Here is a 23,543-nt window from a genome sequence, read left to right on the forward strand (position 1 = left end):
CCACTCCCCGGTAAGGATGGAGTATGGACCAGGGCTCAGTTAGCTGCATACAGCACACTCACCCTATTTCCGAGGGACAGCTCAACGGTACCCCCATTAGACAGAAATGCAGGTACGACAGACCATGTCCCTGGGTGGATTGGGAAGGGGGGAGGAATACCCGGTGATGTAGGAGCAGATAGGGGACGGTTCCTGAGCGTAGGTAGGAGCCCATTGGTTGCTGGTCACCTGGGCTCATGGCTAGAGGGAGGTATAAGAGGTGGGCACCATCTTAGGACAGACAGTGAAGTCAGACAGTCAGTCTGTGCAGAGAGAGGAGAAGACAGGGAGTAGAGGCTCTGTAGGAGCTCTACTCCAGAGTGGGCCTAGGGAGAGGCCGAGGAAGAGAGTGGAGTGGAGAGAGAGAGGAGGTGAAGGGGAGCTGTGGTTTCTTTTCAGCCCAGCTCCACGAGAAAGGAGTAGAAGAAGGAACAGGAAAGAAGAAGAGAGAGAGAGAAACAGAAGGGCTCAGGAACAAGAAGGTGGAAGGGACCCTAATAACCCACGAGAATACAGGGTGAAGGGTCAGGCAGATTAAGGGTACCGGATCCCAAGTTGGTGGAGGAGAAACAACCCTCAGCCAAAGACCGGAGGCTGTGACCATTTATTGGTGCAGCACCTCATCAAACCTGCTAGGAAGGCACCATAAAGGACAGCGGAGAACGGGATCCATGTTTAACCGCACAAGTCCGAGGCAGCTGGACAAAAGTGGGTCACTGGTGAGGCAGGCCAGAGGAAGGATTGAAGGGGGTCCTGAGCCATACTTCTGAGCTGCCTGGGAGTTGACCGAGCCCCACACCTGGTGGACGCAGCACGGCTTGGGTGGTCACTACCTGTACAGAAGTGACCCGGAACAAATGAACTGTGAGTAAAGACCCTGGACTGTAACTTGTTGTCTGTGTGCTCCTTTGCGCCTCCAGCACTATTGGTACCGGGACTCTCACCAACATCACTCCCACCATCCACTACACTGCTCTGGGGCCGCACTCTTCCCGTGGGGAGTCACACCATCCCAGCTGCATACATCATCAGCCCCAGCGGTCTGCCTTGCAGCGGCGGTTCCTAATAACTGCAATTCACGGGTGGCGTAGTCGGCCATCTCTTAAAACTTATAAAGGGACTACCACTGGTCTGACCACCCTGAGCCACGGACCGGGTTGCCACTACTATCCCCATCGTTCCCCTATTGCCCGGATCCGAGTGCCCTACGGCCCAGGGGGCGAGTCACATATATACATGGAATGGGAGGGGGAGGGAAAGAGCATATATACATGGAATGGGGGAGGGCAGCATATATACATAGATTGGGGGAGGGCAGCATATATACATGGATTGGGGGAGGGCAGCATATATACATGGATTGGGGGAGGGCAGCATATATACATGGATTGGGGGAGGGCAGCATATATACATGGATGGGGGGCAGCCATATATACATGGATTGGGGGCATATAACAAGATGGGGGTGAGCATCTACAAACTCGTAATGACCTGGAGAATAATAATGGCCGGTCAGTTTTAGCATTCAGTGAACGTGGTAAAAAAAAAAAAACACTGTGAAATTGCATTTTTTTTGCAGTTTCACCACACTTGGATTTTTTTTCCCGTTTTCCAGTACACGATATGGTAAAACCAGTAATAATATTTAAAAGTACAACTTGTCCCGCAAAAAATAAGCCCTCACATGGCCATATTGACGAAAAAATAAAAAGTCTATGGCTCTGGGACAAAGGGGGGCAAAAAATAAATAAAGAAAAACGGAAAAACCCAAGGTCGTTAAAGGGTAAAAATACAATGTGATTTTCTGTTTTCTTTTCAGATTCTGTCTCTCACAGGTGAAGTGTACCTACGATAAAAATTACAGACCTCTCCATTCTTTGTAGGTGGGAAAACTGGCAAAATCAGCAGCGTATCAAATACTAATACTGTACTAATAGCACACAGTACTCACATAATATACCAGCAGGTGGGATTAGGTTTGGGGGGCTCCTGTCCAGCGGCCACAGAATAACTGTTGTGGCCGCTGGTCCTGAAAACTGATTTCCTCTTCTCTAGTCTCTAGCGATGTATGTAGGTGTATTGTGCTGATTACACTGCCCCCTACTGTCCAACAATCACTCTGCATAACATTTTCAAAAGCAAATACCTGATATTTAGTGCTGAGTGCAGTTTTTGTGTTACACCCAGACAGACGAGCCGCTGTATACTCACACGTATCAGATTTCTGAATATTTGGAGACTTTACTAGCTTTTTGTATCACAAAACATAGAGATGCCAGGGATTGAACCCAGGGCCTCATACATGCAAAGCATGCGCTCTACCACTGAGCTACATCCCCTGTATGGACACCCAGGGATTTGTTCTCATCTCCAAGAGACACTAATCTATGACTACTAATAGATTTTCTCTATTATTTTTGCTCTTTTATAATCATGCAGCATAAATAGCATCATATTCTAATAGTCTGGACTATAAGGGACAAGACAAAACTATTTTTCTTTAATTTTTTATTATTTGTTTATATTTAAAATATGGGGAAAAAAGGAGGCGATTTTATTTTTTATGCCTTTTATTGAACAGATTAAAAAAAATGCAATTCTGCTTTTTGCATATTTTAAAGAGATTGTTCCCTACTGGATGGCACTTTTCTATTGTCCCAGTCAAATAAGAAGAAAGCACAGAGCACTTACCTCCCAGATACGCACTGTGACAAGCACTGCACCCTATGATGATCTCCTGATATTGCTTAAGCCTCATGATTGGTTCCAGGCCATCAGCGGCGGCAGAAAGGCGGCATCGCCTGCAGGAGAGATTACACTCTTGTGTGATGTGACTGCTCTCTAAGTCATCCGGATTGTCGTGGGACAGTATGGATTATATTCACGGCGGACAGGTGAGTATTATGGTGGATTACTATTTTTTCTCGTTTACAGGTGACAAGGGCATCAGGGATTAGGTATTAAGGTGAGCATTATGGTGGTTTTTAAAAAATTTTTCTCTTTTACTGGGGACAAGGGCTTCGGTGAAATAGGTGTACAAGTGAGTATAATACTTTTTTATTTTTATTTCAATAAAGGAGTGTTTGTCTTTATTTCAAATAAAGGACTTTATTCTGGGTGTTTTTTTTTACAATCTGACTATTGGGTTAGTAATAGGGCGTCTTATAGATGCCTCTCCATTACTAACTTGTGGGCTTGATGTTAGCGGCCATAAAACAGCTGACGTCAACCCCACAATCATTTACCCACTTGTCATCACATCAGGGTAAGTGGGAAGAGTGGATGCTAAGCATCAGATTTGGTATATTTTATTGATGCACCAATTCTGGAGCAGCTGAGAGCTGATGTTTTTAGTCTAGGAGGTGGACAATAACCATGGCCACTTCCTAAGCTATTAAATATCAGCCCCCAGCTGTCTGTTTAGCCTTTGATGGTTAGTGAATAAAGGGGGACCCCACATCAATTTTTGTTTGGGGTCTCCCCTTTAATAATCAGTAAAGGCTAAGCAATCAGCTGAGCACTGATATTAATAGCCTGGGAACCTTTATGGGTATTGGCCTGTTCCCAGAACATTAATATCAGCCACCAGCCATTGACTTTCCCTTTGCTGATTATGAAAATGACGAGGGACCCCACTTCTTTTTTTTTTTTATTAACAAGTACAGTAAAATACACACCTAAGGTAACCTTAGTTCACAGCATCTAGGTGTTCCAACAGCTGGAAACTCCCAAAACCTAAAATGTTCCTCAAAGTTACCCATGAGGTTTCTGGGCCTTGCAGCTGCCGGTAGACCCGGTGGCTTTGAACTCTACAAGGTTACCGGAGTTCAAGCCACCGGGTCTCACGGTAGCTCTAATGCGGGACGTTTGAATGCCGGAGTGCCGGACAGGCGCCGGGAGCTGAATGCAGCTCACATCATTGTTGCCTGAGATCAGCGCGAGGAGGAGACAATGATGGAAGTTGTAGTCAGCATACCCAGTGTACATTATGTGTAAAATAAAGAATTAAACTAAAAAAACAGTGTGGGCTCTGGCCAAATTTTCATAACCAGCAGAGGGAAAGCCGTCTGCTGGGGGGCTGATATTATTAGCCAGGTAAAGGGACCATTAGCCCAAAATGTTCCCTGGTTATTAACAACAGCTATCAAAAGACTGACAGTCACTTCCAAAACAGAAAACTGGTCTGTACAGGTGCTTACTAAGAGTAGCCATCTCTATATATAACTAACAAATAGAGTAGCACTCTGTAGCGCTATAGCATGCAAACATGAAATATATGAAATTTGAATTGCATTACTGCTCTAGAAAATAGAAATAAATGAGAATTCTTAGCGCATAAATTGGCCAATTCATGTGTACCCGATAGCCACGGTAAGGTTACTCTCGTTGCCAGGAACCTACCTAGTGTGAATCCAATTTTATACTTAAGTCTACATGAATATGGGAGGGTAGGATCCTGCTATAATTAAAACCTCCTGAGGCTTAGAGGTTGAGTGATCAGTCAGAAATCCTATGTATACAAATATCAAAATACTGACCGTCACTTCCAAAACAGAAAACCGGTGTGTACAGGTGCTTACTAAGAGTAGCCATCTCCATATGTAACCAACAAATAAAGTAGACTCCCTGAAGAAGCGAGGAGCAAAACGGCGTTGGAGTGGTGTGAGGGGGCCAGGGTATGCTCACTCATCGATCTCTTTATGTTTATGTGGTCTCCCATATTTGGATGTATTATATGAATTTCTCAGGATCTCCCCATTAGTGAGAGCCTGCATATGGCAGGAATTTAAGAAAATGTATGGCAGCTGATCTTTCCTGAATGGATATTCTGTGATGAATTAAATTAGATTTTTTCTTATATTTATTGCACAAGCACTTTACGCTTATTGATTTTGGTATATATATTTTTGTCATCACATTTCCACTTTTTAAGTGACTACATATGCCTAATTTATAATAGTGTGGGATTTTTTTGGGGCTAATTTATGTGCTTCTCTATATATGGCGGTATTTATAGCAATAATTCAACACATATTGTCTGCTATTTTTACTTAATTTTTCTAAGTTTGGATAAATTGATAATTAATATATTCTTTGCACGGGCATTTTATATTTTTCACATTCTTGGTATATATTGACACTATACCGCCATATCTAGATGAGTATGTTTGTTGAAATGGTGACTATGAATAATCTACCTAGTAATTAAATCTATGTGATAGACCCATTTGACTATATATTTTTTGTGAGCATCCCCCTTCCCCCTCTTGAGTCTTATTTTAATTATGTTTTAGATTTATTTTTAATTTTAGTCTTGTTGTCTGTTTTTATTTCTTCATGTATTCAAAAAAAATTATGTATTAATAATTGTCTATATTGTAGTTCTTTATACCGCTTTGTTGGTCTACTTTATAATTAAAACCTCCTGAGGCTTGGGGTGGAGTGCTCAGTCAGAAAGCCTATGTACACATATATCAAAAGACTGACCGTCACTTCCAAAACATAAAACTGGTGTGTACAGGTGCTTACTAAGAGTAGCCATCTCAATATATAACCAACAATAAAGCAGCACTCTGTAGCGCTATAATATGCAAACATACTATTGTTATAGTTACTATTTTTATACTTTAGGAGGGCAATTTCACTGTCTCCTTCTCCTAAATCTGCACCTTGCTGGTGATCCACTGACCAGCCCACCCGAGGTGTCCACAGGGAATCTGCCAGGTAGGAAGAATTACCAGTCCAGGTCCTGTTCTAATAGATAGTTTTGTGGATTTGGGGTAACTGAGTGATATGGACACATTATTATAGGGGCACGTGACACCCAGGTAAAATCCATGTATATCTTGTAGGATGGCCCTGGTGGTACAGAAAAGTAAAAACACTGATGACTTTTTTTTTTTTAGAGGCATTTGTATACTTTACCTTCTATTATTATTTATTCTGTTTTCACTTATTTATATAACCTGATCATTTCCCTGACAGGTCGGTGAGTTGTTTATTGTTTAGCAATAATGTATCACCCACAACTATAAATGATAAAGAATAACATTCCATTCTTATCATTTACAGCAGAGGATAATTTATACCATATATAACATGTATATAATATCTACCAAAGCAAAAAAACAACTATTTACAAACATGGAGAAAACTGATTTTTCTATCTTTTCCAACACAGATTTATATACATTTATATTCTATTAATCAGATGGGACATTTCTATTCCACATTCTCTGCCTCATTCACCAGTTGGCAGCAAACATGGCGGCCTGGCTGCTCTGATGTCACAATGCTATGCTCAGGATTAGGGGGTCACTCAGTTATGATGTCATAATGACATCATGGAATGTCCTGAGGGTATATAATCTCTGAGCACTGTGACATCAGCGCCATTTCTTGAGTTGATGCTTTTGCTGAGACTTCACTTTGGTTGTGGAAGAGCGAACTAGTTTGTGTTACACATCTGGTGATTACTTCCATTTATTCTTCTTGATCTTTGATCAGAGCATAATAACACCGGTGCCACCGGTTCTCCAATATTCTATCAGCCAGCTCCAGGTATCTAAGTCATGAGCGCCCGGGAGCTGCGTCAGCTGATTGCTGACAATGAGGCATGGCTGCGCCGACCAGAAAATCAAGGTAAGTGAAATATTTGGGGGAGATAGACAATATTCCCACACTATAGGGCTTTCCTGGGAGGAGATATCCCTGGGGTATGATGGGTCACATTTCAGGACAGATAGTGTAGGTTTACGAAGTCCAAAATAAAGTCAATTCTTTCTAGGGTTCCCCTCTCCCTAAACACCACAGCAGTAGAAGGACCCATCACTATAGCCCAAAAGTGTTTGCTAAAATTGGAAATAATTCTGATAAATTCTTTTTTTGGAATTGTTTATAGGTCAGGCCATAATTGTCCATGGACGGAGGAGGTCTCCTCCAAGAAATCAGGAAAGACCTTCTACCAGTGATGGAAGGAGGTCTCCTCCAAGAGATCAGGAAAGACCTTCTACCAGTGATGGACGCCAGAGAGACAGCAATGCTGTCACTGAGAGGAGAGGGAGACGGGCCAGAGATCCTCCACGGCGTAGAGGACAGGAAGAGAGCAGGGATAGAAGCCGCTCTCCTCTAAGACCAGCCCCTGCGGAGCCCTCCCGAACAACAGGAGAGAGCAGCAGGGATGGCGGCCGTCCCCTCCCACCTGCACAAAATCTACATGTGCGGCAGAGGCGGCAGCATTGGGTTCACAGGAGAGCACTGCTAATTGCAAATCTCCCAACAAGGGATGTAACCGCACAGGAGGAGGCCGAGTCATGTATCATCTGTATGACCGAATATGAGATCGGAGAGAAGGTCACGGTCCTTCCATGTGACCACACCTTCCATCAGGGATGTATTACTAGATGGCTCCGCTCCAAACCTCTGTGCCCTCTGTGCCGTAACCACTGCTTCCATTGAAGCACCATGTTCATGGTGCAGACAGTGGTAGAGAACATACTGAACCCCAGCCCAGGTAAGGGAGCAATGCATACATTAACACTACATTCATTACAAAACTGTAAAAAAAATCACCTTTAACTTCCTGCTGTTCTGATCTCTCTTTAGTTTACCATCAGCTTTGGTCAACATCTTACCAAGCATGAAGGGCCATGAACACCCCAAAAACACCAGATGGTAAGTCACCTCTCATTCCCGCTGTCCCATGATATCTATATCACATGTGACATATAAGTAATTGTTCTTTTCTCCTTTTCATAGAAGGATGATCCAAGTCTGGAGAACATTGAGGAATTAGATCAGAATGACTTGTCCTTCATGTAAGTAGATATTAGAATTTGCTTTTTTATATTTTCCAGCTGATTATTAACTTTTTACTGGGAATCTATTGATGAGATGTAATAATTTGGCGTCTTCTCTTTACAGAAATCTGCAGAAGTTACAGATCATTTCCATAATGATCCACAGATCCCTCATCTGCTTCATAGAGACACTGATTCCATCATGTGCAGTGATGCTGATAACAGCTGCAGCCCAGACTATGATATCCTCATATATTCCATTATTTGTCCAAATATTCCTAAAAATAAATAATATTTACCATCTCTATGTCTGGTTGTGACTTTACTATATAGAATGTTGTTACGTAACATTAGCAGCACATAATGATAAGTGAGGGAGGGATTTACCATTAGTTGGTATAGGGGTAGTGGCAACAGTTAAAGGGGATGTCCAGCACTCTTATATTGATGGCTTACCCTTAGGATAGGCGACCAATATCAGATTAATGGGGACGCGACCCCCGGCACGCGCAATGTTCTTGGTGCTGGTTGGATGTGATTATTTGCAGACTGGAATAGCACAGCGCCGACAACTGCATAGTGGCCACAGCTGGGTACTGCAGATCCACTCTATTCATATGAATAGGGTCAGGTGTGCAGTCCCCGGAAGCGGCCACTATACAGCTGGCAGAGCTGTACAGCACGGGCGCTGGAACCGCGTCCCACATTGCTTTAAACTGCTCGCGATACTCATCTCTCCACTTTCCTCCGCAGTTCCGGTGTCTTACGACTCTGTGACCTCTCAGGGCAGAGGGCGCGATCACTACAGCGCCCCCTCTGCTGAGCATTCACAGTGCAGAGAGCCGGAACACGCTGTGGAGACAGGACCTGCGGCCAGCGGGGAACAAGGAGAGGTATTTGATTTTTTTTTTTTTCTGTATGGAGCACTATATGGGGCCATACTGTATGGAGCATTATATGGGGCCCATACAGTATGGAGCAATACAGTGGATACGGAAAGTATTCAGACCCCTTTTAAATTTTTCACTCTTTGTTTCATTGCCGCCATTTGGTAAATTCTAAAAAGTTAATTTTTTTCTCATTAAAGTACACTCTGCACCCCATTTTGACTGAAAAAAACAGAAATGTAGAAATTTTTGCAAATTTATTAAAAAAGAAAAACTGATATATCACATGGTCGCAAGTCTTTAGACCCTTTGCTCAGTATTCAGTAGAAGCTCCCTTTTGAGCAAGTACAGCCATGAGTCTTCTTGGGAATGATGCAACAAGTTTTTCACACCTGTAATTGGGGATCCTCTGCCATTCTTCCTTGCAGATCCTCTCCAGTTCCGTCATGTTGGATGGTGAACGTTGGTGGACAGCCATTTTCAGGTCTCTCCAGAGATGCTCAATTGGATTTAGGTCAGGGCTCAGGCTGGGCCAGTCAAGAATGGTCACAGAGTTGTTCTGAAGCCACTCCTTTGTTATTTTAGCTGTGTGCTTAGAGTTATTGTCTTGTTGGATGGTGAACCTTCGGCCAAGTCTGAGGTCCAGAGCACTCTCGAAGAGGTTTTCATCCAGGATATCTCTGTACTTGGCCGCATTCATGTTTCCTTTAATTGCAACCAGTCGTCCTGTCCCTGCAGCTGAAGAACATCTCCATAGCATGATGCTGCTACCACCATGTTTCACTGTTGGGATTGTATTGGGCAGGTGATGAACAGTGCCTGTTTTTCTCCATACATACTGCTTAGAATTATCACCAAAAAGTTCTATCTTTGTCTCATAAGACCAGAGAATCTTATTTCTCATAGTCTAGGAGTCCTTCATGTGTTTTTGAGCAAACTCTATGCGGGCTTTCATATGTCTTGCACTGAGGAGAGGCTTCTGTCGGGCCACTCTGCCATAAAGGCCCGACTGGTGGGGGGCTGCAGTGATAGTTGACTTTGTAAAACTTTCTCCCATCTCCCTACTGCATCTCTGGTGCTCAGCTACAGTGATCTTGGGGTTCTTCTTTACCTCTCTCACCAGGGCTCTTCACCCACGATTGCTCAGTTTGGCTGGACGGCCAGGTCTAGGAAGACTTTTGGTGGTCCCAAACTTCTTCCATTTAAGGATTATGAGGCCACTGTGCTTTTAGGAACCTTGAGTAATACAGAAATTATTTTGTAACCTTGGCCAGATCTGTGCCTTGCTACAATTCTGTCTCTGAGCTCCTTGGGCAGTTCCTTTGTGCTCATGATTCTCATTTGGTCTGACATGCACTGTGAGCTGTGAGGTCTTATATAGACAGGTGTGTGCCTTTCCAAATCAAGTCCTATCAGTTTAATTAAACACAGCTGGACTCCAATGAAGGAGTAGAACCAACTCAAGGAGGATCACAAGGAAATGGACAGCATGTGACTTAAATATGAGTGTCTGAGCAAAGGGTCTGAATACTTAAGACCGTGTGATATTTCAGTTTTTCTTTTTTAATAAATTTGCAAAAATTTCTACATTTCTGATTTTTTTCAGTCAAGATGGGGTGCAGAGTGTACTTTAATGAGAAAAAAAATGAACTTTTTAGAATTTTCCAAATGGCTGCAATGAAACAAAGAGTGAAAAATTTAAAAGGGGTCTGAATGCTTTCCGTATCCACTGTATTACTCCATACTGTATGGGCCCCATATAATGCTCCATACAGTATGGCCCCATATAATGCTCCATACAGAAAAAATAATAATAATCAAATACCTCTCCTTGTTCCCCGCTGGCCGCAGGTCCTGTCTCCACAGCGTGTTCCGAATCTCTGTGAAAAATTTTAAGGGGTCTGAATACTTTCCATACCCACTGTATATTGAATCGTCTCAGCGATCTTATAGTAAGTCTCTTCTTCCTTATTATTTTGTGTAACTGCTTATGTATTGTATTGTCTCCTTTTGTAAAATCTTTCGTATATTTTTCCTAAACACTGCCTCCCTTTTGGATGAAATTTAAAATTTAATCACTCTGTTTCTTTGTCCTGTAATCATTCCCTTCCTCGAAGCCATACGCTACCAGAACGCAGGTGTCCGGCCAGGCCTGTATTATACTTGAAACTCGGCCGGTGGTGGCAGCGAATAATATTAATAATTGAGCTATCGTGAAGCTGACAGTCACCGTATGGGGCGTATATGCATATTCCATGCGTTGGAATGCAGAGGTGTGACACCATATGCTCACTGGTCACTTGCCGATACCTCCATAGTGAGTAGTGGGGACGTGTGCTCGCGGTTCCCTGATGAAATTCTGACAGAGTGACGGCACGGTGAGACATTGTGTGATCTCCCTGGTGTCGTCTCTGTGGAATATGTGACAAATTGGTGTCAGCGGTGGGATATTACAGAACATCAGTGACTGGATTGAGCAATCATTACTGTCACTGAAAACTTGCACAGTTCTTGCGAGAATTCTGTGCAGAGTTTTAAGAAATCAGACTCAGTGTTTTAATATTTTTTATCTGGGACATTACTATATGAGTAGCAGTTGCATCCCCTCCCTTCTCTTGTTTTTCTGTCCTATCTTTTATTTGGCAATAATGCCTACACGTTGAGAGCCCTGGTATCACCAGCAGTCATAGGACACTATCACTGCTCTCTGTGAGCTAAGACAGATTGACTCCACAGGCAAAAACAAGGCCCAAATGATTGCTGAACTGTTGCAAGGTGCTGCAGAGCCCGTTCGACAGCAGAGCCCTGATGATGGGGTGGCCAGCCAAGGCCCGGATGGCGCTGCTGCAGGGGCCCCACCTGTGATTGCCAGCCAGACCCGCAGCCAGAGTAGTGTGAAATCCCACCTGCACATGGCCTTGGAGCTGCTCGCCGCAGATGAACGTGATGGACAACTGCAGCTAATCCTGAAATTCAAGGAGCGAGAGGCTGCTGAGCGTCAGGCCCAAGCCGAGCGAGAGGCTGATGAGCGTCAGGCCCAAGCCGAGCGAGAGACTGCTGAGCGAAAGTGGCAAGATGAGCAGCGGCACCAGCTGAAGCTAGCCCGGATTCAGAAGGAGCCATCCACCCTGCAGATCCGTGAGTCCAATATCACTAACAGCTTTAAACCCCATTCGGAGCATTTTCCTGTAATGGAAAAGGATGGAGACTTGGATATATTTCTGCACGGGTTTGAAAAACCCTGCAGATAGTATCAGCTGCCCGCGGACCAGTGGGCAAGGTACCTAACTCCAGGGCTCAGAGGAACAGCTCTGGAGGTGTTTGCTTCTCTCCCTCGAGAGCACGATGGAGACTATGAGGCCATCAAGCAGGCCCTGATTAAAAAAGTACCAGTTGGCTCCGGAGGTTTACCGGAAAAAGTTCAGAGCCCTCCAATGTGGACCACATAATAGTTTCAGTGATGTGGTGGATGGACTCAGGACCAGCTGAACAGTGGGTCCGAGGACTGTCAGTCACCACCTTTGAGGACCTGAAGGATCTGATGGTGATGGACCAGTTTCTTTGTCTTTGCCCAGTGGAAGTGCAACAGTTTGTGCTCGACCGGGAGCCAAGGGAGGCCACCAAGGCAGCCCAGATCGCAGAGGCCTATGAGGCCAACTGTACACCAGAGGTGCGGAAGTCAGCCGCCGCCATCTGCAAGAGGGGTAAGCCTACAGCCGCCCCCAGTCTTCCAGCCACCTGGCCCTCAGTGGCTTCTGCCCCATCTGCCAGCACCTGGACTGCATTTGACTCCCGTAAGTGCTATACTTGTGACCAAGCAGGTCACCTTAGCCTTGCCTGCCCGGAGAGGAAGAAGATAGATCCCACACCTGAGGCCTCCCTGGGACCCATTGAAGCTCCGGAAGGGAGCGAAACGGCCGTCGTCCTCTCTCTCACTCCCCCGCACACCCTCAGGAACCTCCGTCCGATGCCGCTAGTTAATATGTACTGTGAGTACAAATAAAGGACATCTTTGGAACCATTGGTGAGTGCTACCTTTACTTTGGCTTTTGCACTATTTGATTGTTCACTTGGACATGCACCACCATATATCCAGGAGTTTCACCATATCGAAGGGAAAGTCTATTTAAAGCAGAGGTGGTGCCAGATATCTTCTCTACTATTACGTCACAAATAATTAATTTGATTCCCCAGTTGCAGATTGCAGAATTTCTGGAGCCGAAACGAAATCTGGAATACTCTACTCAGGTGACGAGGTCACCTTCACCCGGCATCAGTGTGCTAAAGGACCGTACGCCCTTCACGTACACCGGCTGACTGAGGAGGAGATGCAGTATGAGGAAAGCCAAGAGGACCCGGACGGGTCTGAAGACTACCCTCAGGAGGGAGCACGGAGAGGACATAGCTACTGAAGGGAAGTAGCATGAACAAAGAGCTGTATATAGTTACCCGTCGGGGTACAAGAACTGTCGTAAAATTGGTGATTATGTGAACTGTTACCTGTGTGCCCCTAATCCCGTACCAGGCTGAGGACTGTGAGCAGCCATTCCCCTATTCCCACTGGCCGAGGACCGAGAGCGGCCACCCTGTAAATAGTTGCGCTTCTTAAAGCGCCCCCTACTGGTTTTATAGAAGAACTGCTTTTCTACTTTGGAACTAGTGACTGTTGCACTTTACCTGGTCACAAGTTGCACGGTGGCCAGAGATCAAGAACGTGTTGGTCAAGAATATTTTATATGAAAAAGTTTTATATGATGCTAAAAGAGTTAATGGTATTTTATAAGTATGTGAAGAAAGTCTGATAATGTTTCCGTAATGTTTTATACCTGTAACGTTAAAAGAGAAAAGTACCTCCCATAAAGGGATGATTGAAAGTTGATATGTCTTACATGTGAGTGACGCGCCCCCTGGGCCAGTGCTGTTAGGGATACCCGGAGCCGGATCAGATGGGGGTTGTAGTCTCCGAGTGGCTGTGACCCGGTCCGTGCCCAGGGTGTCAAGCTCAGTGTGTGGCAGTCCTACAGATGTTATTAGTTCTTTGTGTCGACTACGCCACCCGTTGATTTGCGGTCAATACGGCCGCCGCTGCAGCAGGGTCCACTGAGGCTGATGATGTGAGTGCAGCTTAGGTAGTATAACCCCCAACGGGAGGGGTATAGCCTCAGGGGGTCAGCCGTGGAGGATGGTGGTTGTGAAGGTGCAGCAAGGAGACTCAGAGGCATAAAATGCAGTTCCAGGGTTTTACTTACTGGTGTTGCTCGGGTCACTGTGTACAGCAGTGACCACCCAAGCCGTGCTGCGTCCACCAGGTCCTGGACTCTGTCAACTCCCAGGCAACTCCGGAGTGTGGTCCTGAGCTCCTTTCTGTCTCTCCCTTCTTCTGGCCGTTCCCACCAGGGATCCACCTAAGTCCGGCTCCCTCGGGCCTCTTGTTGGTCAAGCCTCCTCTGGGCTCCCTGACCCTATTCTTGGTCTGCCTTCCGGGTGGATTTAGTGGGTGATCGTGGCAGATCCTGCCCACGACCTCCGGTTCCTGGCTAAGGTGTGCTGTAGCCTCTGCCAGCTTGGGATCCGGTACCCTGTTGCTGACCCTTCACCCTATTAGCTCTCTTATGGGCTCTTGGGGTCCCCTCTGCGCCTCTGGGTCTCTCTCTCTTCTCCTCTGCTCTGCTTCTCAGGCTCTCAGACAGACTGTCTGACTGACTCACAGGCTGACTGACTGACTGACGTCTCACAGACTGACCCTGATCTAAGATGGTGCCCACCTTATATACTCCCTCTATGTGTGAGCTCAGGTGACCAGCACCCAATGAGCTCCTAACTTTACCCAGGCTGCTCCCCCTATCTGCCCCTACACTACTGGGATGTTCCACCCCCCTCCCACTCCAGCCAGGAACAGACACTGTCGTACCTGCACATTTCTCTAGTGGGAGTACCATCGGTCTGTTCCCCGGAAATGGGATGTGTGTAGTGCATGCAGCCTACTAGCTCAGTTCCACACTCCATCCTTACCCGGGAGTGGAATATCACACCTCTGGGTTGAGGTGCAATACCCCTGTAGCAGCCGAATCCTCAGGGTGCTACATTCCCCCCTGGTAAATCACAGCACGTCCTCGGGCTGTAAAATATAAACATCCAAAACATACAATTTTTTCATAAACATAAACATAGAAAACATCATATATATATATCAGCAATAAACTTTTCATATAAATAACATTCTTGTTTCTGGTTCCTCCGGTCACTGTGCAACTTGTGACCGGGTAATGTGCGACAGTCTCTTTTGGAAGAAAACAGTTTCCTATAAAACCGGTAGGGGGCGCTTTAGGAAGCGCAACTATATACAAGGAGAAATATGGCCGCTCTCAGTCCTCGGCCAGGTATTAGGGGGGAATGACCGCTCTCAGTCCTCGGTCAGTGGGAATAGGGACACACGGGTTTCAGTTCAATTGGCTGGTCCCAATGGGGACTATATTTTAACTAGAACAGTTCTTATACCCTGACGGGTAACTATGTACAGTCTCTCTCTACCGTACTTCAACGACGGCGTCCTCCTGCTCTTTCTTGTTGGTTGGTTTCAGTTTCAGACCCGTCCGGGCCCTCTTGCTCCTCCTCACACCGCAGCTCCTCCTCCATCAGGCGATGCACATGGAGCGCGTAGGGCCCTTTGGCACACTTGTGCTGGGTGAAGGTGACCTCGTCCCCTACATACAGGTCACGACCTCTGTGTCCCTCCGGCAGATGGCTTTCTACGTCTCTGCGGGTTACAAAGACGTCGCCGGGGGTCTGATGGTCTCTGATAAAGCCCCATCCGTGCTGCATATTGAATTTTATCACAGTCCCGGTGGAAGGGGGACCATGTGCTGCACGGGGATTCCTCCTGGTCCGGCTCTTCTGCTCCGCGCTCCTTATCTGCGCTTGCTGTTCCCGGACCCGCCTCTCTCTCCGCTCCCTCTCGAAGACCTCGAGCTGCTGCCGGCAGCACTCTGCACGCTCTGCTGCGGCCGCCCGAGTCTCCTGAGTGAACCCCATGAGGTCTTCTCCGGTGGGGTCCCACTCAAACTGTGCCTCCTCTAGCGGGGGTGAGGTCCTCTTTACAGGCTTCGGAGCCGGAATCAGGGGCTCGCACATGGGCCTTGCTCTCTGGAGTTCCAGCTGAATGTACTCCTGGGGCCATATGAAGGGCTGCCCATCCGGGCACGTATGCTGGGCGAACAGGTCCTCACCCAGGTGCGGTACTTTAGGTGCTATGGGCGCTGTGGTGGTAGCAGCGCCCGGGTTGACCAGGCCTTGCGACCAGGCTTGGGGCACGCTAAAGGAAAAGGGCACCGTAAGAACGGCGGCGCCCGTGGTTACTCGGCCCTGCGACCAGGCCGGTGGCTCCGCGGAGGTAGGGGGCGCTGTTGGTATTGCGGCGCCCGGAGGTACTAGGCCTTGCGACCAGGCCGGTGGTATTTCCTGCTTGGCCACGCTCGAGGTCGAGGCGTGTGACGTCACAGGGGCCGCGGCCGCGGTTTCCGGTTGAGGCCTAGTCGGCGGCGGTGACGATGCAGCGACGGGCACGGCAGGGGGAATTTCGGGCTCTGCGACGGGGAGCTAGGGCAGGCACGCGGTTTCCCGGCTCGGGGTAGAGACGTCCCCTTTACCTGCCTCCGTCCGTTCAGCTCCCTTCTCGGCGCCGTCTCCTGCCTTCATTCCTCCTGCGCCATCCTCAGAGGCGGTCTGTCTCCTCGTCTCGGGTGGCGTGCTCCGCTGACGGGTTTCGGTCTGCTGGGCCATCTCTCGGCTCCACTCCGCCAACGTCTCTCGCTGTACCCGGGCCATCCTCCGTGCGAGGCCCTCCAACGCGGTCTGTGCACACTCCCGGTCTCGGGGGAGCTGTGCTAGGATCTCCAGCAGGCCTTCTGGAGTGGCGACCTGCAACAGGCTCCTGACCACTGGGTCGGTGCTGCCTGACTCTCCCTCCATCTCCGGGTAGGCTCTCTCTGTACTCTCTTCCAGACGTCTTGTCTCCGGGTGCGCTCTCTCCAGACTCCTCCAGGCGACACCCATCTTTGCTCTCTTGTTCTGTCTCCGCCCACATCGAGGGTGGTCCCGGGGCAACTTCAGTTCCAGGGGCAGTTCTCTTACGCTGATGGACACTTCCAGCATCACAGTCTCTGTTGGTGGGCGCGGTTTCCGCCTTTGGCGCCATTCTTCGACCTGGCCCACGATGGGAGGTGGCCTCTTGCCACCCTCTGGCACGCCCATAATGGCGTCCGCTCTTCCAAGGCCGGAAATCTTTGGAAATGGCGGGAATCGTCTCCCAGTGGCGGGAAACTCCATTGATGGCGGGAAAAAGCTGCAAATGGCGGACAACCGGCGGGAAACGACCTGTGATGGGGTCCGTTGGCGGGGACCCTCCGGAACCGGCGGGAGACTTCTTTTTAAGGTAACGGTGAACTTTTCTTCAGGCACGCAGTACCCGGTTGTTGCGGGCACGTTATCCTGCCGACTACGCCAAAGTTGATGCGCCCCCTGGGCCAGTGCTGTTAGGGATACCCGGAGCTGGATCAGATGGGGGTTGTAGTCTCCGAGTGGCTGTGACCCGGTCCGTGCCCAGGGTGTCAAGCTCAGTGTGTGGCAGTCCTACAGATGTTATTAGTTCTTTGTGTCGACTACGCCACCCGTTGATTTGCGGTCAATACGGCCGCCGCTGCAGCAGGGTCCACTGAGGCTGATGATGTGAGTGCAGCTTAGGTAGTATAACCCCCAACGGGAGGGGTATAGCCTCAGGGGGTCAGCCGTGGAGGATGGTAGTTGTGAAGGTGCAGCAAGGAGACTCAGAGGCATAAAATGCAGTTCCAGGGTTTTACTTACTGGTGTTGCTCGGGTCACTGTGTACAGCAGTGACCACCCAAGCCGTGCTGCGTCCACCAGGTCCTGGACTCGGTCAACTCCCAGGCAACTCCGGAGTGTGGTCCTGAGCTCCTTTCTGTCTCTCCCTTCTTCTGGCCGTTCCCACCAGGGATCCACCTAAGTCCGGCTCCCTCGGGCCTCTTGTTGGTCAAGCCTCCTCTGGGCTCCCTGACCCTATTCTTGGTCTGCCTTCCGGGTGGATTTAGTGGGTGATCATGGCAGATCCTGCCCACGACCTCCGGTTCCTGGCTAAGGTGTGCTGTAGCCTCTGCCAGCTTGGGATCCGGTACCCTGTTGCCGACCCTTCACCCTATTAGCTCTCTTATGGGCTCTTGGGGTCCCCTCTGCGCCTCTGGGTCTCTCTCTCTTCTCCTCTGCTCTGCTTCTCAGGCTCTCAGACAGACTGTCTGACTGACTCACAGGCTGACTGACTGACTGACGTCTCACAGACTGACCCTGATCTAAGATGGTGCCCACCTTATATACTCCCTCTATGTGTGAGCTCAGGTGACCAGCACCCAATGAGCTCCTAACTTTACCCAGGCTGCTCCCCCTATGTGCCCCTACACTACTGGGATGTTCCACCCCCCTCCCACTCCAGCCAGGAACAGACACTGTCGTACCTGCACATTTCTCTAGTGGGAGTACCATCGGTCTGTTCCCCGGAAATGGGATGTGTGTAGTGCATGCAGCCTACTAGCTCAGTTCCACACTCCATCCTTACCCGGGAGTGGAATATCACACCTCTGGGTTGAGGTGCAATACCCCTGTAGCAGCCGAATCCTCAGGGTGCTACATGAGTGTACACTTTAAAATTTTTGTATGTTTTAATTTGCTTTTGCTCTTTTCCAGCCCGAGGACGTGCTGTGGTTTACCAGGGGGGAATGTAGCACCCCGAGGACTCGGCTGCTACAGGGGTATTGCACCTCAGACTAGAGGTGTGGTATTCCACTCCTGGGTAAGGATGGAGTGTGGAACTGGGCTCAGTTAGCTGCATGCACTACACTCACCCCATTTCCGGGGGACAGATCAACGGTACTCCCACCAGATAGATGTGCAGGTACGACAGCTTCTGTCCCTGGCTGGAGTGGGGGGGGGAGGAACATCCCAGTGGTGTAGGAGCAGACAGGGGAGGGACTCTGGGCATAGGTAGGAGCCCATTGGGTGCTGGTCACCTGGGCTCGGGTGTCAGAAGGGAGTATATAAGGTGGGCACCATCTTAGGACAGGGTCTGTCTGTTCAGAGAGGAGCTCAGCCAGAGAGGGCTGACAGGGAGCTGTGGCTCAGTCTGGGCCCAGCTCCAGAGCCAGGCCTGCAGTGGAGGCCTGAAGCAGAGAGAGAGAGAGAGAGAAGTAAGAGGAAGAAGGAACAGAAACACCAGGAAAGGCCCAGAGACGCAGGAAAAGAGGGAACCCTAAGATCCCACGGAATAACGGGTGAAGGGTTGGCAGAACAGGGTGCCGGATCCCAAACTGGTGGAGGCCAATTATCCTTAGCCAGGAACCGGAGGTCGTGGACAAGTTTTGGCGCGACCCCTCGCCATATCTACCAGGAAGGCATACCATATAGGGTCAGGGAAACCGGGAAAGGTTTCACCACTAGAAGGCCCGAGGGAGCTGGACAAAGGTGGATCCCTGGTGGGGACGGCCAGTAGGAAGGAAGAGAGGGGAGCTCAGGACCACGCTCTGGAACTGCCTGGGAGTTGGCCGAGTCCCGCACCTGGTGGACGCAGCACGGCTCGGGTGGTCCTAACTGTGCACAAGGGACCGGATAAAGAACTGTGAGTAAAGCTGTGAAAACTGCAATTGCAAGTCTCAGTGATTCCTTGTCGCACCGGTACCATCAGTGCTGGGACATACACACCATCTCTCCCAACATCATTCTCATCCTCTGCCCTGAGGCCATACCCCTCCCGTTGGGGGTTATACCATCCACGCTGCACATCCATACCACCGGCCTCAGCGGACTGCCCTGCAGCGGCGGCTTCATAGCCGCATTCAACGGGTGGCGTAGTCGGACACTAATACCATCATACCAATAACTGCCACTTAGTTTGACCACCCTGGGCACGGACCGGGTCACCGCCACACGAAGACTACTACCCCCATCGGATCCGGGTATTCCCCGCGTGCGCAACGCTACACAACATGGCCCAGGGGGTGAGTCAGGAGGAGGGAGGGAAAGAGCATATATACATGGAATGGGAGGGGGGAGGGAAAGAGCATATATACATGGAATGGGAGGGGGGAAGGAAAGAGCATATATACATGGAATGGGAGGGGGGAGGGAAAGAGCATATATACATGGAATGGGAGGGGGAGGGAAAGAGCATATATACATGGAATGGGAGGGGGGAGGGAAAGAGCATATATACATGGAATGGGAGGGGGGAGGGAAAGAGCATATATACATGGAATGGGAGGGGGGAAGGAAAGAGCATATATGCATGGAATGGGAGGGGGGAAGGAAATAGCATATATACATGGAATGGGAGGGGGGAGGGAAAGAGCATATATACATGGAATGGGCGGAGGGAGGGAAAGAGTATATATACATGGAATGGGAGGGGGGAAGGAAAGAGCATATATATATATGGAGTGGGAGGGGGAGGGAAAGAGCATATATACATGGAATGGGAGGGGGGAAGGAAAGAGCATATATACATGGAATGGGAGGGGGGAAGGAAAGAGCATATATACATGGAATGGGAGGGGGAGGGAAAGAGCATATATACATGGAATGGGAGGGGGGAGGGAAAGAGCATATATATATGGAATGGGAGGGGGGAAGGAAAGAGCATATATACATGGAATGGGAGGAGGGAGGGAAAGAGCATATATACATGGAATGGGAGGGGGGAGGGAAAGAGCATATATATATGGAATGGGAGGGGGGAGGGAAAGAGCATATGTAGCACCCCGAGGGTTCGGCCGCTACAGGGGTATTGCACCTCTGCCAGAGGTGTGGTATTCCACTCCCAGGTAAGGATGGAGTGTGGACCAGGGCTCAGTTAGCTGCATACAGCACACTCACCCCATTTCCGAGGGACAGCTCAACGGTACCCCCATTAGACAGAAATGCAGGTACGACAGACCATGTCCCTGGCTGGATTGGGAAGGGGGGAGGAATACCCGGTGATGTAGGAGCAGATAGGGGAAGGTTCCTGAGCGTAGGTAGGAGCCCATTGGTTGCTGGTCACCTGGGCTCATGGCTAGAGGGAGGTATAAGAGGTGGGCACCATCTTAGGACAGACAGTGAAGTCAGACAGTCAGTCTGTGCAGAGAGAGGAGAAGACAGGGAGTAGAGGCTCTGTAGGAGCTCTACTCCAGAGTGGGCCTAGGGAGAGGCCGAGGAAGAGAGTGGAGTGGAGAGAGAGAGGAGGTGAAGGGGAGCTGTGGTTTCTTCTCAGCCCAGCTCCACGAGAAAGGAGAAGAAGAAGGAACAGGAAAGAAGAAGAGAGAGAGAGAAACAGAAGGGCTGAGGAACAAGAAGGTGGAAGGGACCCTAAGAACCCACGAGAATACAGGGTGAAGGGTCAGGCAGATTAAGGGTACCGGATCCCAAGTTGGTGGAGGAGAAACAACCCTCAGCCAAAGACCGGAGGCTGTGACCATTTATTGGTGCAGCACCTCATCAAACCTGCTAGGAAGGCACCATAAAGGACAGCGGAGAACCGGATCCACGTTTAACCGCACAAGTCCGCGGCAGCTGGACAAAAGTGGGTCACTGGTGAGGCAGGCCAGAGGAAGGATTGAAGGGGGTCCTGAGCCATACTTCTGAGCTGCCTGGGAGTTGACCGAGCCCCACACATGGTGGACGCAGCACGGCTTGGGTGGTCACTACCTGTACAGAAGTGACCCGGAACAAATGAACTGTGAGTAAAGACCCTGGACTGTAACTTGTTGTCTGTGTGCTCCTTTGCGCCTCCAGCACTATTGGTACCGGGACTCTCGCCACCATGACTCCCACCATCCACTACACTGCCCTGGGGCCGCACTCTTCCCGTGGGGAGTCACACCATCCCACCTGCATACATCATCAGCCCCAGCGGTCTGCCTTGCAGCGGCGGTTCCTAATAACCGCAATCCACGGGTGACGTAGTCGGCCATCTCTTAAAACATCTAAAAGACTGCCACTGGTCTGACCACCCTGAGCCACGGGACCGGGTCGCCACTACTACCCCCATCGTCTCCCTATTGCCCGATTCCGAGTGCCCCACGGCCCAGGGGGCGAGTCAGCTTTGGCGTAGTCGGCAGGATTTCGTGCCCGCTAACAACGGGTACTGCGTGCCTGAAGAGAAAGAGACTGTTTTATTGAAATTGACCGTGTTGAAAATGGCGCCCGCCACAGAAGAACGAGCGCCATAATGTGCGCGCCAAAAGACCACAGGAGGCCGCCTCCCATCGTGGGCCGGGTCCCAGAATGGCGCCAAAGAAGGAGCCCACCCCCAACAGCCATGAGTGCGGCTGTGGAGATGTCTATCAAGGTTGGGGGGCTGCCCCTGAAAGTGATTGTCACCAAGTTGCCCCGGGACCACCCCCAATGGGGGTGGGAAGAGAAGAAAACTGTGAGGCAGGGCGCGGTCTGGATCAGCCTAGACAGACTACACCCGGGAATGGACGCGTTCAACAGCACCAACCTGTTGGCCCGGAGCCTGCTGCAAGCCGAACCACCCTGCAGCTTGGCAGAGATCCTGGCATGGCTCCCGAGAGACCCGGAGTGTGCGCAAGCTGCACTGGAGGACCTGGAGCGGAGGATGGTCCGAGTGCAGCATGGTGCGCTCATCGAGTGGAAGGAGGAACTGGCCCGGCAGGCCGAAACCCACCAGCGACAGGCCTCAACCGCACCCCGGAGTCTGCCTGCCTCTGAGGACGGCGCAGGAGGAGAGAGGACCGGAGGCGACGCCGCGGAGGGAGCCGTGAGGACTGAGGCAGGTACAGGGGACGTCACCACCCCAGGCCCAGCAACCGCAAGCCTGCCCCAGCCTCCCGTCGCAGAACCCGGAGCCCCACTCACCGCGCCCGTTGCCGCGCCGCCACTGCTCCCAGCTAGGCCTCAAGCGGCGAGCACTGCGGCCGCGCCCCGCCCGACACCACGCCCCTTGACCCCAGGCGCCGTAAAGAAGGAAGCGTCATCGGCCCGGTCGCAAGGCCTGGTTAACCCGGGCGCCGCTACCCCACCGGCACCCCCTTCCTGGGCTGGGCCGCCACAAGACGTGACCAAAAGACCCCCGGCCTGGTCACAAGGCCGAGTGCACCCGGGCGCTGCTCCCAAACCGGGTCCCCCCACTATACCATCGCTGGGCGTGGACCTGTTTGCCCATCATACCGGTCCGGATGGACTGCCGCTGAAGTGGCCGGCTGAGGCCGGCTGAACTGACCAGCGGTCAGCCATGGAAAACCCAGCCCCCGCGCGAGCCTCTGATACCGGTTACGGAGCCCGTAGAGTTTACCCCGCTCCCATTAGAAGACGCCCAATTTGAGTGGGACCCCGTCGGCGAGAACTTGATGGGGTTTACTCAGGAGACCCGGGCGGGCGCGATCCGTCGTCTGGAGGTTTGTCAGCAACAACTGGTGACCTTTGAACAGGAACGGCGGGAGAGGCGCGTCAGGGAGAAGCGGCTCCAGGCCCAAAGCGTGGAGCCAAAACGCAAAGCCCGTCAAAACCCCCGGGCCGCCCGCGGTCCCCGAATCACCGGGACCATAATCAAATTCCATATGGAGAACGGTTGGGGCTTCATCAGGGGCCCAGAAACGGCAGGCGACGTCTTTGTAACCCTCAGGGACGTTGAAAGCCACCTACCGGAGGGACACCGTGGCCGTGACCTCTACCCTGGTGATGTGGTCACCTTCACCTGACACAAGGGCGCAAAAGGACCATATGCCCTACATGTCCATCGGCTCACCGAGGAGGAGCTACA

The 23,543-nt window shown here is 50.1% G+C and overlaps 1 non-coding gene across 1 annotated transcript; it reads right to left on the reverse strand.

The window, feature by feature from the left end:
* Positions 1-2,306: 2,306 nt before the first annotated feature.
* Positions 2,307-2,378, reverse strand: TRNAA-UGC (transfer RNA alanine (anticodon UGC)). The gene has a single exon. It is a non-coding gene; the product is annotated as a tRNA-Ala (tRNA).
* Between the last annotated feature and the right edge of the window lie 21,165 nt (positions 2,379-23,543).

Source organism: Phyllobates terribilis, unplaced genomic scaffold (genome assembly GCF_046119375.1).
Source record: "Phyllobates terribilis strain yellow unplaced genomic scaffold, ASM4611937v1 Scaffold_4__5_contigs__length_816908805, whole genome shotgun sequence".
Taxonomy (NCBI): domain Eukaryota; kingdom Metazoa; phylum Chordata; class Amphibia; order Anura; family Dendrobatidae; genus Phyllobates; species Phyllobates terribilis.